The sequence below is a fragment of the Natator depressus genome, chromosome 6, assembly GCF_965152275.1.
Source record: "Natator depressus isolate rNatDep1 chromosome 6, rNatDep2.hap1, whole genome shotgun sequence".
Classification (NCBI taxonomy): Eukaryota; Metazoa; Chordata; order Testudines; family Cheloniidae; genus Natator; species Natator depressus.
The window spans coordinates 103,541,253-103,553,556 of record NC_134239.1 but is presented as its reverse complement, the minus strand read 5'-3'; the positions used below and the strand labels follow the sequence as shown (position 1 = coordinate 103,553,556).

General features: G+C 42.1%; 1 pseudogene; it reads left to right on the top strand.

The window, feature by feature from the left end:
• The first annotated feature begins 3,041 nt into the window (after window positions 1-3,041).
• Window positions 3,042-11,045, top strand: LOC141990178 (alpha-1-antiproteinase-like; annotated as a pseudogene).
• The last annotated feature ends 1,259 nt before the right edge of the window (window positions 11,046-12,304 follow it).

Here is a 12,304-nt window from a genome sequence, read left to right as displayed (position 1 = left end):
TATAGGTTTCCTCTATCCTATGTGGGCACAAGCACAATGCCTGAAAACCCCATCCATAATCTATAACAACCAGAGTCATCATTTGAAATATAGGCGTGATCCTGCAAACTCTTCTCACTAAAGCCAGATAAGAGCTGGCCTAAAGTAGTTTTATTGAATTATAGTTGTTATTGTTCCAATGTGTTTGCTCTTGTTAATAATATGGGGGATTTCACTAATGAGTAAGGAGATGGTTGCTTTTATAAAAATTGAAGAGGTCCAATGTTAGAGATCTGGTGTAAAGGAAATCAGTAATTCCAGTTCTACTCATATTAATAAAAGATTGATTCTTACAGCTAACATGAGCAAGGATTCATGAAGGACATGCTTGCTGAGGATATTAGAAAACTGACCAATCCACTACAGTGGAAAAATTCGGCAGAGGAAGAGTCCATGTGAAACCTCAACAGGTTGAGGGTGGTGTCTCTTTTCTGCATCCTCCTTTCAGCTGCAGATTCATGTGAGAGAAGTGCAGGATGCGGCATGTGGTCCCAGTGTAAGATTGGGGATTCACAGGAAAGTCTGGCTTCAGCCATGTAGGTCTCTAATCAAGCCATACAGAAAAGTCCCTTGGTCCAGATTCCAGGATCCCTGAAAGAGTGGCTGACGCCTGTGCTGTCATTGGCTCCCCCACCACAGCTGTATACTCTGACCCCTGCTGGTTTAAACATGGTAATGAGCTTTATGGCTTTTGTGCTTTGGAAGTGCATCCTGGGATACTCGCCTCCAACGTGTGTTTGCACAGGGAGGCTTACAGGTGCATAGAAATATCATAGCCACAACTACCCTCTAGCTGGAGTGCATGACCCTTGGCTTTAGTCTGCTCTATGTGCATAGATGGTGGGCCCAGGAACCTAGATGTCCAGGAAAACTAGCTTCATCAGCATGTTGTCTGACCTCATTGATAATTTTACTTTGACCTATGTAATATTTAATAAGGGGGCAAGGTGCTTAATGCTGTTCAACAGTATAAATAACGGAGCAAGGAGCAGTGCAGATCAGATAGATACAGCTGAATCCTTCTGAATGTACTGTGAGTACTGTGTTCATTTTTCCTTAAAGACACTGTGTTCATGTTATAAGGAGTTTAGTTTATAGGATCATTTCATTCTCCTGTGGGTGATTCTGTAATGGCCGTAGAGAACAATCTGCTCTGAAGCATGGCCTGTCTTATGCAGTCACTCAGGGGAACAGCAGAAATTGGTACCCTTGTGAGGTTGTGCTTTGACTAAAAGTCAAACACTATTTAATGGTAAACGTTGAAGAATAGTTCAGTGCAGTCCCTAAAGTGTGGCTATACTCTGAATAGTGACTGTAAAAAGAGATTGTAGGGCCGCATGTTTAGCAGGCCACTGGCTCCAGATCAAATGTTCTCAGTTTACAAGGAATGTTTTTTTCCTTGTAAACTGCTAGCCCTCTAAAATCATACAGGCTGGAGAGTCAGGCTGAGCCTGCTCCCTGCTAGGGCTCTCTGTCATGCAAGCCACCCCAGATTAGGGAGGGAGGTTTGGGAAGGATCTTGCTGCACAGATAAAGTATGTTCTGAAGCCCAAGGAGGGACGCAGCTGTGAGTTACTCTCCTTGTACATCTTGGAGTTCCAGTAGCCACATGGTCTGATAACTGGTCAGGGTATTGAGGTTCAGGAGTGGGAAGGGGTAACTGCTTCAACAGGTAATGTAACTGCTGAGCTGTGAGAGTGGCCCTGGAGTGACTCTGCCCCCTGTGCGGGAGGATTCCTTTACCATTCTTTTCACAGAGCTCCCCAGTCCTAGTTACCAGTTTGTGTGCTTGCATGGTAGATGTAGCCCTATAGATTAAGGCAGGTGGATAGGCGTTTGCAACTAATGCCTGTGAATTTTAGAACTCGGGCCTTTTTTCCCCCTTGAAAGAAACCTAGAAGTTGTGGGCTTGTTTCCAAAAACATTTCAAAGAGTCTGTGTGAGACTGCTGCATATGCCCACAGTTACTGTGCTTTGGTTTGCAGAGAAAAACATTGAGAATTCATGTCAGTTTTGCCTCCCTGTTTCAGTCAGAAAAAAAAAAGGAAATGAGAAAAAAAATCAAAACATTTTGTTTCAATGTTTTCTAAGCAAAACATTTAGATTTTTCAGTTTACAACAGCTTTGTTTCAAAATGTACTTTAATTTTATTATTAAAATATTTAAAATGCTCAAAATCAGACAAGAACATCTTGACCGGGAGCCATTTTTTACAATTTTGACTTGCTGAAAATTTTTAAAAAAAAATTATTTTTGGTTTGAATTGCCAGTGAAGCACAAAAAAAAAAATCTGTTGTTTATGCAGATCCAGTTGCTGGGGTCATGGATCTCCACTATTCCAGTGTGACACTTGTATGAGATAGAGTAGCCCAGCTGCTACTCTAACCCATATGTGGGCCAAGTTGGTTCTGATTCAGGGAGCTGTAACTAGCTCCCCATGACTGCTTGCTTCATATGTCACAAATGGGGCTCAGGAATAGGGAAGAACTGAGCCCAGTATGGTTTTGATTGTTACAGAATCATTAGGAAGGTTTTGATATAGCTGTGCTGTTATAGAAAGATAAACATCATTTGATATGCACCTTTTTACAAATCTATTAATACTAACAAACATGATGGTTCTTAAAGACAAGGGTGGGTGAACTGTTTCAGAGGAAATAAACTGTTCCAGACATGGTCCCTCTCTGTCCACTCTATTCAGATTCAGATTAAAAATGTCATGCCTACCTCACTTGTTCCCTTTCTCTGACTTCAAAGATGGACATAGCTGTCTCACATCTGACTGTCTAATAAGGCCAATCCCCTTTCCTTTCCATAAGCCTCCAGTTTATTGAAGGCTTACTGACTTGAAGGGAGGTGGGGAGAAATATCTGAGAATTGCAAGAAAACCAAGGGGAAGGACCCTCTCTAAATGCATCAGTAATAGCAGAATGAGACAACAGGAAAAAATAATATCTGGAAAATAATCACTAGGTCTAATTTTACATGAAAAAAGAACAATTTCATTACACTAGTCCATAGATATAATGACTTTCATTCTTTCTTCATAGAGTTGTTCCAAAGGAAAATGAAGCCAACCCTTTATCTGTGTTTGTTACTTGTTGGACTTCTTGCTGTTGTCCATTGTCATGATGACCCTGACCACCATGATGACACAAAGGCCCAGGAACATCATCCCAGTGTTGAAGGAAATCCTAAAAGCAAACCACCAGCTTGTTCCAAAATAGCTCCCAGCAATGCTGACTTTGCATTTAGATTCTACAAGCAGGTTACATCAGATTCAGTTGAGAAGAATATTTTCTTCTCTCCTTTGAGCATCTCCACTGCTTTAGCCATGGTGGCTCTAGGTGCTAAATCAACCACACTGACTCAGATTCTGGAAGGACTCGCCTTTAACCTGACAGAGATTGAGGAGAAGGAGATACATGAAGCTTTTCATGATCTCATTCACTTGCTAAACCGTCCTGACAGTGAGGTCCAGCTGAATCTGGGAAATGCCCTTTTTGTTGATGAGAAACTGATACTGCTACAGAAGTTTTTGGATGACATCAAAAGCTTATATGACGCAGAAGCTTTTCCCAGTAATTTCCAGAATTCTCCAGAGGCTGAGAAACAGATCAATGATCATATAGAGAAGAAAACCCATGGGAAAATTGCCAACTTAGTCCAGGGTCTTGATCCACTCACTCTAATGGTTCTTGTCAACTATGTTTACTTTAAAGGCGAGACATGTTATACCAATGACTACTTATTGCCAATATAAACTTTCAGTGTCTGATTTGTAATCTGAAACAAAACACAAAAATCCCCAATCATTTTTAAATGTATTTAACAGATTGTTAGGCCTATTGAAAATAATTGTGTCTGGAAAGCTTTTCCAGGAGGATTATATGAAAAAATGTCAAAACTTGGCATTAGGCCCCTTAAGTCATAATTAGGCACCTAAATGTAAGTGGTGACATTATTAGAACTACTAGACTCTCTTTGAAGTCAATGGGGGCTACAGTGCTCAGGATATCTGACAGGTTTCAGAGTAACAGCCGTGTTAGTCTGTATTCGTAAAAAGAAAAAGGAAAAGGAGTACTTGTGGCACCTTAGAGACTAACCAGTTTATTTGAGCATGAGCTTTCGTGAGCTACAGCTCACTTCATCGGATGCATTTTTGCTATGCATCCGATGAAGTGAGCTGTAGCTCACGAAAGCTCATGCTCAAATAAACTGGTTAGTCTCTAAGGTGCTTCAGGATATCTGAAGAGCAGGTCAGTTGTGACTGGCTTTATGTATTCATGTTTGAAAAATTTGTTCTGCCATTCATTTCATGATCCAATATGAAATATGCAGAAAAATTAACGGCTAAGTCTCTTCATGAATTGTTGTAATCACATGCACATTCTCATTCTGGTAGGAGATGGTGGCCGTACACCTATCAGATTATGGTGACTTCTTGTGCTGTTATATAAGGAGAGAAAACAGCACCTATCCATTCTTTGCAAAAAAGAGTAGGGACATTTTCTTTAAAATCTTGCAGTATCTGGAATCCAAATTGAATGTGTATTTGATAAACAACTTTACATAGTGATTTGTCAGATATGTTGAGCAAATGTACACAGAACACATGAAAAGGTGATTTTAAGGCCTGGAAATCAACCTGTTAAAATGGAATGGTATTCAGCTGAACAGTAACTACCTCCTAAATCTTGTTAAAGTTGTGGGAAAAAAAAACCCTGGTATTTTAGTTAATCCTATCAAGGGTGGGGCGATTCTGTTCTCAATATAGCAATGATTGAGTCATGATGATTTAAAAGTAAATTAGAAAACAGCGTAACCATTATCTTCTATGCAAGACCAGACTTGAGTGGGTGTCTCAGGCATTGCCCTGGTAATGTGTAGTGGAGGGAAAGGATGGTGCTATGGCTAAAACATGAGTTCTGATTCCACCTCTGTCACAGACTCGCTGTGCAACCTTGGGCATGTCACATAAGCTCACTGTACCTTGGTTTCTCCATCTGTACTGTGAAGATAGTAATACCTCCTTTGCAGGGGTATTCTGAAGCTTAGTTCCTTAATATTTTTATAGCTCTTTCAGAGGCTTTGAGCTACAGAAATGCAAATAATTTTGTATTTAATTTGTGAGATTTAGTCCAAAACTACTTGTTCTAGAAATCACAAGAGAGAAATCATGTTAACAGCTGCTCTATTTATGGAGACACATAAGCCACCAAAGGAAAAATATTCTCCCTTTTTCTCTTCAAGAACCTAAAGAACGATGCATTGCAACACCTAAATTCCCTTTGTGAATCTAGCTCTAAAAGTTTAAAACTCATAGAAAAAAAAAGTAATTCATTAATTACCTGTAAATTGTCAGAAAGCAGCCTCATGTGGAACTGCCTCAAAAATACAACTTAGAAGGAAATAACAGGATTACTTAATTTCATTTCATGGTTTTCTTCAGAACTTTTAACAGCCCATACAAAGTCTCAACACATTAGAGGTGCCCATTATACTATTGAAAGAGTCTTACTAACATGATGGGAAACAAAAATCCCCTTAGGAAAATTGACTTTGAGTTACCTTGAATCTATAAATATAGATTCATTATACTTGATTTAGTGTGGTTTATACTAATAAATCCTCTTTCACACTATAGTCAATTGCATTCTTTCACAGCCTACTGGAAAAATCCTTTCAGTGATTCGCTCACCCATAAAGCAGGCTTTTTTGTGGATAGGAAAACATCACTTAAAGTAAATATGATGACCCGAGATGGATATTATAACAGTCACTATGATAAGGAGTTGTCTTGTCAGCTGGCGGAAATACCTTATAATGGAAATGATACAGCATTATTTATCTGCCTGATAAAGGAAAAATGAAGCAAGTGGAGGATGCTCTGTTGAAAGAAACTGTGTTTAAATGGGTAAAATCACTTGAACAAAGAAAACGAGTACTTGTGGCACCTTAGAGACTAACCAATTTATTTGAGCATAAGCTTTCGTGAGCTACAGCTCACTTCATCGGATGCATAAGTGAGCTGTAGCTCACGAAAGCTTATGATCAAATAAATTGGTTAGTCTCTAAGGTGCCACAAGTCCTCCTTTTCTTTTTGCGAATACAGACTAACAGGGCTGCTACTCTGAAACCTGTCACTTAAACAAAGGTAACGCTTATTTTCTGCTTGGATGTTTTACTGTAGATATAGAATAGAATCCAAATTGTAGACAAAATTAAACTAGGTGCCACAGGTCCATGGGTATCACTATATTGACTCATTGGAGGTTTCAGGGATGCAATGGCCATAAAGAACTAAACAAAAATAAAGCTGTGATGCTTTTTACTTTCAACAAGTAGGCACTGCCATAGAAATCAGGATGGTCTTGTGGTTAAGGGACAGGACTGAGAGTCAGGACATCTAGGGGCTATTCCCATTTCTGCCAGAGACTTTCTACTTATTCTTGAGCCCTTACCTTTACACTGCCACAGTTACGCCATCCTTAAAAAGGTGGAGGATGACATCTAGCTGCCATTGTAAGACTTAACTCACTGATATTTGTAAAACACTTTGACACCTTGGCTGGGACTCACGCTTTTGTATCAAATGACAAGATAAAAAACAGGGTAGGCCTGATTCTGATCTCACACCTATTTTACACTGGTGTCACTCCACTGACTTCAGTGAGTTATTCCTGATTCTCACTGATGTAAGTGAGAGCAGAATCAGGTCCAGGGAATGTGGCTATAATGTCTGCCTAGAGTTCAGCAGGCTATTCCACACAAAGACTTGATCTGGAAAAATGTACGCTAATTCAGCAGGAAAAAATAATCCAAGATACAGATGTTCAAAGGGAGGGAGGTAGCTGGAAATCAGTATTGCTGAAGACAATGTAGGTGAGAGCAGAAAGAAATGAGAAATAAATTTGCAATGTGAGGTGACAGCAAAAGTAAACCAATGTAATATTGTGCTGCATATGCAGAGATTCCAGGGGCTACAGAGCACTGCTGAGATTGCATGTACAGTGAAACATAATTCAGTGCTGGGCACCTTAATTCCAGAACTATGTCAATGAGTCTTGGGAAATCAGAGAAGTCAGAAAAAATAAACAGTGATTGGAGAGAAGAATTTCAAGAGGAAATGCATAAATATGCACAATGCAGGCAAATGACGACTAAGGCTGATGACAGCATTGTAAATACCCATGGGAATTTATTGGGCCCGATACAAATTCTACTTGTTCACCATTTATCATGATGCAGGTGTTGATATTTTACTTGCACATCCCAAATTTCATCGCTCTGGGCACACAGAGAAATAGCAAACATCAAGCAGAGACAGGAATTGCCTAGTGATACAGGATCTGGTCCAGCATCATTAAAATCAATGGGATTTCTGCTGTTGATTCAGTGCCTGCAGCAGCAAGTAGTAGGAGTAGTAAGCAAAGGAAAATAATTAGGCGTGAAATCAAGGAAAGGAAAATGTAATCCAAATATCATGAAACATTACTTAACAAAGAGGCCTGAGGAAGGGTCTCCCTAAGGCATTGTTTCCCAAGCTTGGGACGCCGCTTGTTCAGGGAAAGTCCCTGGTGGGCCGGGCCGGTTTGTTTACCTGCCGCGTCCGCAGGTTCAGCCGATCGTGGCTCCCACTGGCCGCGGTTCGCCGCTGCAGGCCAATGGGGACTGCGGGAAGTGGCGCGGGCTGAGGGACATACCGGCCGCCGCTTCCCACAGCCGCCATTGGCCTGCAGCGGCGAACTGCGGCCAGTGGGAGCCACGATTGGCTGAACCTACATACGCGGCAGGTAAACAAACCGGCCCAGCCCGCCAGGGGCTTTCCCTGAACAAGCGGTGTCCCAAGTTTGGGAAACACTGCCCTAAGGACATAACAGAATTTTAAAAAAAGAATTAGAACTGGACAGGATAAAGAACTCAAATGTATATTGTAAGGTCGAAACCTGCATTGTCAGGGAGCAGGGCAGGGGGAATAGACAAGATGGCCAGAATGCGTGTTTTCCATCTCCAACTTCTTTGATTCCTTGCCATGAACAGTAATAGTCTGTTGAATAAAGATATTGATGCAGCCTTATGGAATGGATGTTTTGGAAAGGAAGCAATTTCTCAAGTGTTCCTCACTGCCCAGAAGAATGATCAGAGGGATTACGAGAAGTCTCATCTCTTCAATAGATTCACGATCCTCGTGTACTATACCAAAGAGGGAAAACCAGAGACTAGTATCAGGCTGTGTAACGGGTTTAGAGGCTGAGCCGATAGGAAGGGGGCAGGTGGTTAGAACATCCCCCCTCTGCCCCATAGGGCTGTACAATAGCTGCAGAGCTGCTCCATTAAAACACCTTTCAGACTCATGCTCAGTAAGCTCTTGGGTGCCCCCCCCCAAAGGGTGAGAAATAGGAGAATCCATGCAGTGGCAAGTCCCTCCATCCCAGATGCTGCACCTCAGGAGGAACCCAATCCTCTGTGTACTGCTGTAAAAGGAATTTGCACTGAACGGGGTTGTTTACTATATAGAGGTGCCGCATCCCTACATGGACCTCCCAATTCAGCCTCACGCTTCACAGAAAAATGGTGTCAGTTATGTTGACAAGGGTTTCTCTACAGCCAGAGCACTGGTGACTGGATTTGCTCCCAAAAGAATGTAAAAAATGCCAGTGGACTTCTTGGCATTCCCAAGAACTATTTCAGGCATCGCTATCTAGCAGGTACTCCACAGGGTTATCTTATATTGCCTTCAACAGAAGAATAGAACTGTACATTGCAAAATTTTCGATTTTGGGCTCCTATGACATCAAAGAGATATTCAAGAGATTGGGTGTGATCGATGTATTCGAGGACCATGCTGATCTGTCTGGAATCACTGAGAATCCCAGGCTGAAGGTTTCAAAAATAAGTTTGTAAACAGAGGTGGTGTAAATGGATTTGTCTGCACCTAAATCACCCTCACCCTGGGCAGTGTCTAAGCTATGTTCAGTACAGCTTGGCATATGGGCATCATTACCCTCATGCTATTTTGAAACACCGATAACTATGGAGCTGGTAGATAGGTCATAAATATGGATACAATTTTGTCACAGTAAAATTATGCATCATTCACAGCACAGTCATGGTAAAAAAATAGGTAATTTTGCACAACGGTCAGAGCAACAGTGTGGACCCTGCTGATGCACAATAACAGTTGTTAGTTCATCTTTGAAATGGGACGAAGTCAAAGCAAACTAACAAACTGTTAACCCAAAGCAGTTGATCAAAGTGAATTAACCACCTGTTTGTGTGGACCCTGTTGCTGGGCATTGACAGTTGGCTAAATTACTTTTGTCAGCAACTGTAACATTAACAGTTCATTAGTTCACTTTTATCTATTCCCATTTCAAAGAGGGCTAGATCAAACTGAACTAATAAACTGTAATGCTTGGCAGCAGGGTCCATATAAATGTTAAAATTCAAGGGACCACAAAACGTCATCACTGTCCTGGAAAAGTTGAAATAAAATAGCAAAACTCAGATTCCTTGACAGTGGTGACCAGAGTGACATAATCACGTTCTTAGTCATAAACTAGAGCAGCCTGATGGTTGTTCAAATTAAGGCTGTCTATTGAGAGGCCCCCAAGGGGCCTTCCAATGTCAAGGGTTCACTGGGCATAGAGGAACTTTAGCCATGCCGCTTATCCCCAAGACTTGCGCCTTATGATACAGGCTGGGAAGACTATCCTGAGATTCCTCTATGCAAGTGGAATCATCCATCAGCTGGTTATGATGTCATCAGTTGCTGAGGATTTGGTCCATTGTTTTAAAATGTGTATATTTTATAACTATAAATGACCTAATCCTGCTCCCGTAGAGGTCACTGGCAAGACTCCCAGTGCTATTAATGTAGGCAGGAGTGGACCTGAGAAAAGCTATCTTTCCTAGAAAGAAGCAATAACTTGCTCATCACAGATAACGTTTGCTCATTACATCTAACACTGTGGTAAATTTTTAATATTTCCAGACACTATGAAGACACATGAGTGCACACAGAAAAAGAGTTTAACTATTACTGACAACTAAAATATAATAACCCACAATAATCTCCAATTTAAACCAACATTGGCAAAGAATATACTTTAGGTCACATTAGGCACAATACAGAGAGTTCCAAATACAGAACTTTTTACAAAGAAATCAATCACTATTTGAACTTAGACATATGAATTGATACCTGGAGCTCAGCTAGCTGGTTCCTTTCCCTCTGAGGTAATCATTTCTCCTGAATCTGATCCAATTTTCTGCTGTAAATTAATTCTTCACTAGACATCTATTTCAGATTCTGAGAGACTATTCGTCTGTGCTGAGGAGTAGTGAATAGGAGAGTCCCTTTGTAGTGATTTGATTCTTCCAGCTCAGTCTTTTAATATTGATGCGCCTAACCCTGCAGTACTTACTTACACAGACAAAGCTCCTAATGAACTCATTGGGAATGCTGTCTGTATTTCTTCCATTGTGCTCCATCAGTCCTGCTCTTATTGGGCCCATGTCTTAACAGCTGATTTTCCAAAGAGCTCTGGTTTAAAAGTGAGCATGTTCATTTTCAGCCACTGCCCACTCTTCTGTGCTTAGACTGTAATGTTTGCTTCGTTTCCTTGCAGGCTGTTCACAAGGCCCTGCTGAATGTTCATGAGAACGGCACTGAAGCAGAATAAGAAAAGGAGTACTTGTGGCACCTTAGAGACTAACCAATTTATTTGAGCATAAGCTTTCGTGAGCTACAGCTCAGTGAGTAGCTCACAAAAGCTTATGCTCAAATAAATTGGTTAGTCTCTAAGGTGCCACAAGTACTCCTTTTCTTTTTGCGAATACAGACTAACACGGCTGTTACTCTGAAACCCGTCATAGAAATGGTTCCTACATCTCTTCCTCCGGTCATTCAATTCGACAGGCTCTTCCTGATGATGATTATTGATCGAAGCACCGATAGCTTGCTCTTCCTGGGGAAAATTGTCAACCCTACTGAAAAATAATCCATCACTGCTGTACATGTCATACCCCTTGTACTTACTGCTGGTAAATTCTCATGTGCTCATGTACATCAGCTGACACTAGTAACTATATAAAAATGTTGATTAACATATATTTCCAAACAAATAAAGCAGGAGTGTGATAACTCCTTACCTACAAACAGCCTGGTATCTCTTCATCCACTAGAAAGCAATTTGTGCAAAGAGTTACACTGTTACCCACCCCAAAGTCTTTGTTGGTTTAGGATTAAGTGGGGTTTTTTTTAAAGTGCTAAGCCCACCCACATCCTGGAAAAACAAGGTAAACATCCAATTGAGGGAACCATATTTTAATACTTTACACAAATTAATTCCATAGACCACCTGATTCTAAGCAGGAGAGCTAAGAACATAATTCATTCTGACTGTAGACAAGCGAGACTCACTGCTGTGGTGCCTCCTGCTGGTCACCTCAGGAATTAGCTCTCCAGTGTACAGAGCGCCTCCTACTGGCCAGTGTTTAACCTGCCTCAGGCCCCCATGTCCCTCCCAGACCCAGGTGCCCCTTTACCTCAGGGTTCTTCCCCCCAGCAGTAACCCACAGTCTGGGTCTCCCCTCCCAGGGGAACCTCCAACCCTCTATCCCCACCTCACCTTAGTGGCTACTGCCAGTCATCATCTAGCCCCCGCTCACTGGGGCAGACTGCAGTCTCTCATGGCCACTCATCATTGGCAAGGGGGTTGGACCAGCTGCCTCTGCCTATCTCTGGGCTGCACCTCCCAGCCCCAGTCCCTGCAGAGGCCTTTACCAAGGCCTCAGCCTGGGGAGTTGCCAGGCCAGAGCTCCCCAGCTCCTCTGGCCTTTCCCCAGCCCAGCCCAGCCCAGCCCCGCTCCGCTCCAGGTACCCTTTTCTCCCTGGCAGCTAGGTCCTTCTCTCTCCACAGCTAAAGAGAGACTGACCCAGCTCCTCCCTGAGCCTTTATAACAGGGCCAGGTGTGGCCTGATTGGGAAGTGGCCCCAGCGGTGGCTCCTTCCCCAATCAGCCTAGCCTTTTTTCTAGGAGCGGGGTAACTGCCCCGCTACACTGACAAGGTGTACTCTGGCTAGCAATGACTCTGGAGAGGACTTTGGGGGTCATGGATAACCAAGTGAATATGAGCTCCCATTGTGACGCTGTGACTAAAATGGCTAATGTGATCTTTGGGTGTGTTAGGAGGGGAATATGAAGCAGGCGCAGGGAGGTGATATTACCTCTGAATATGTCATTGGTGAGACCACTTC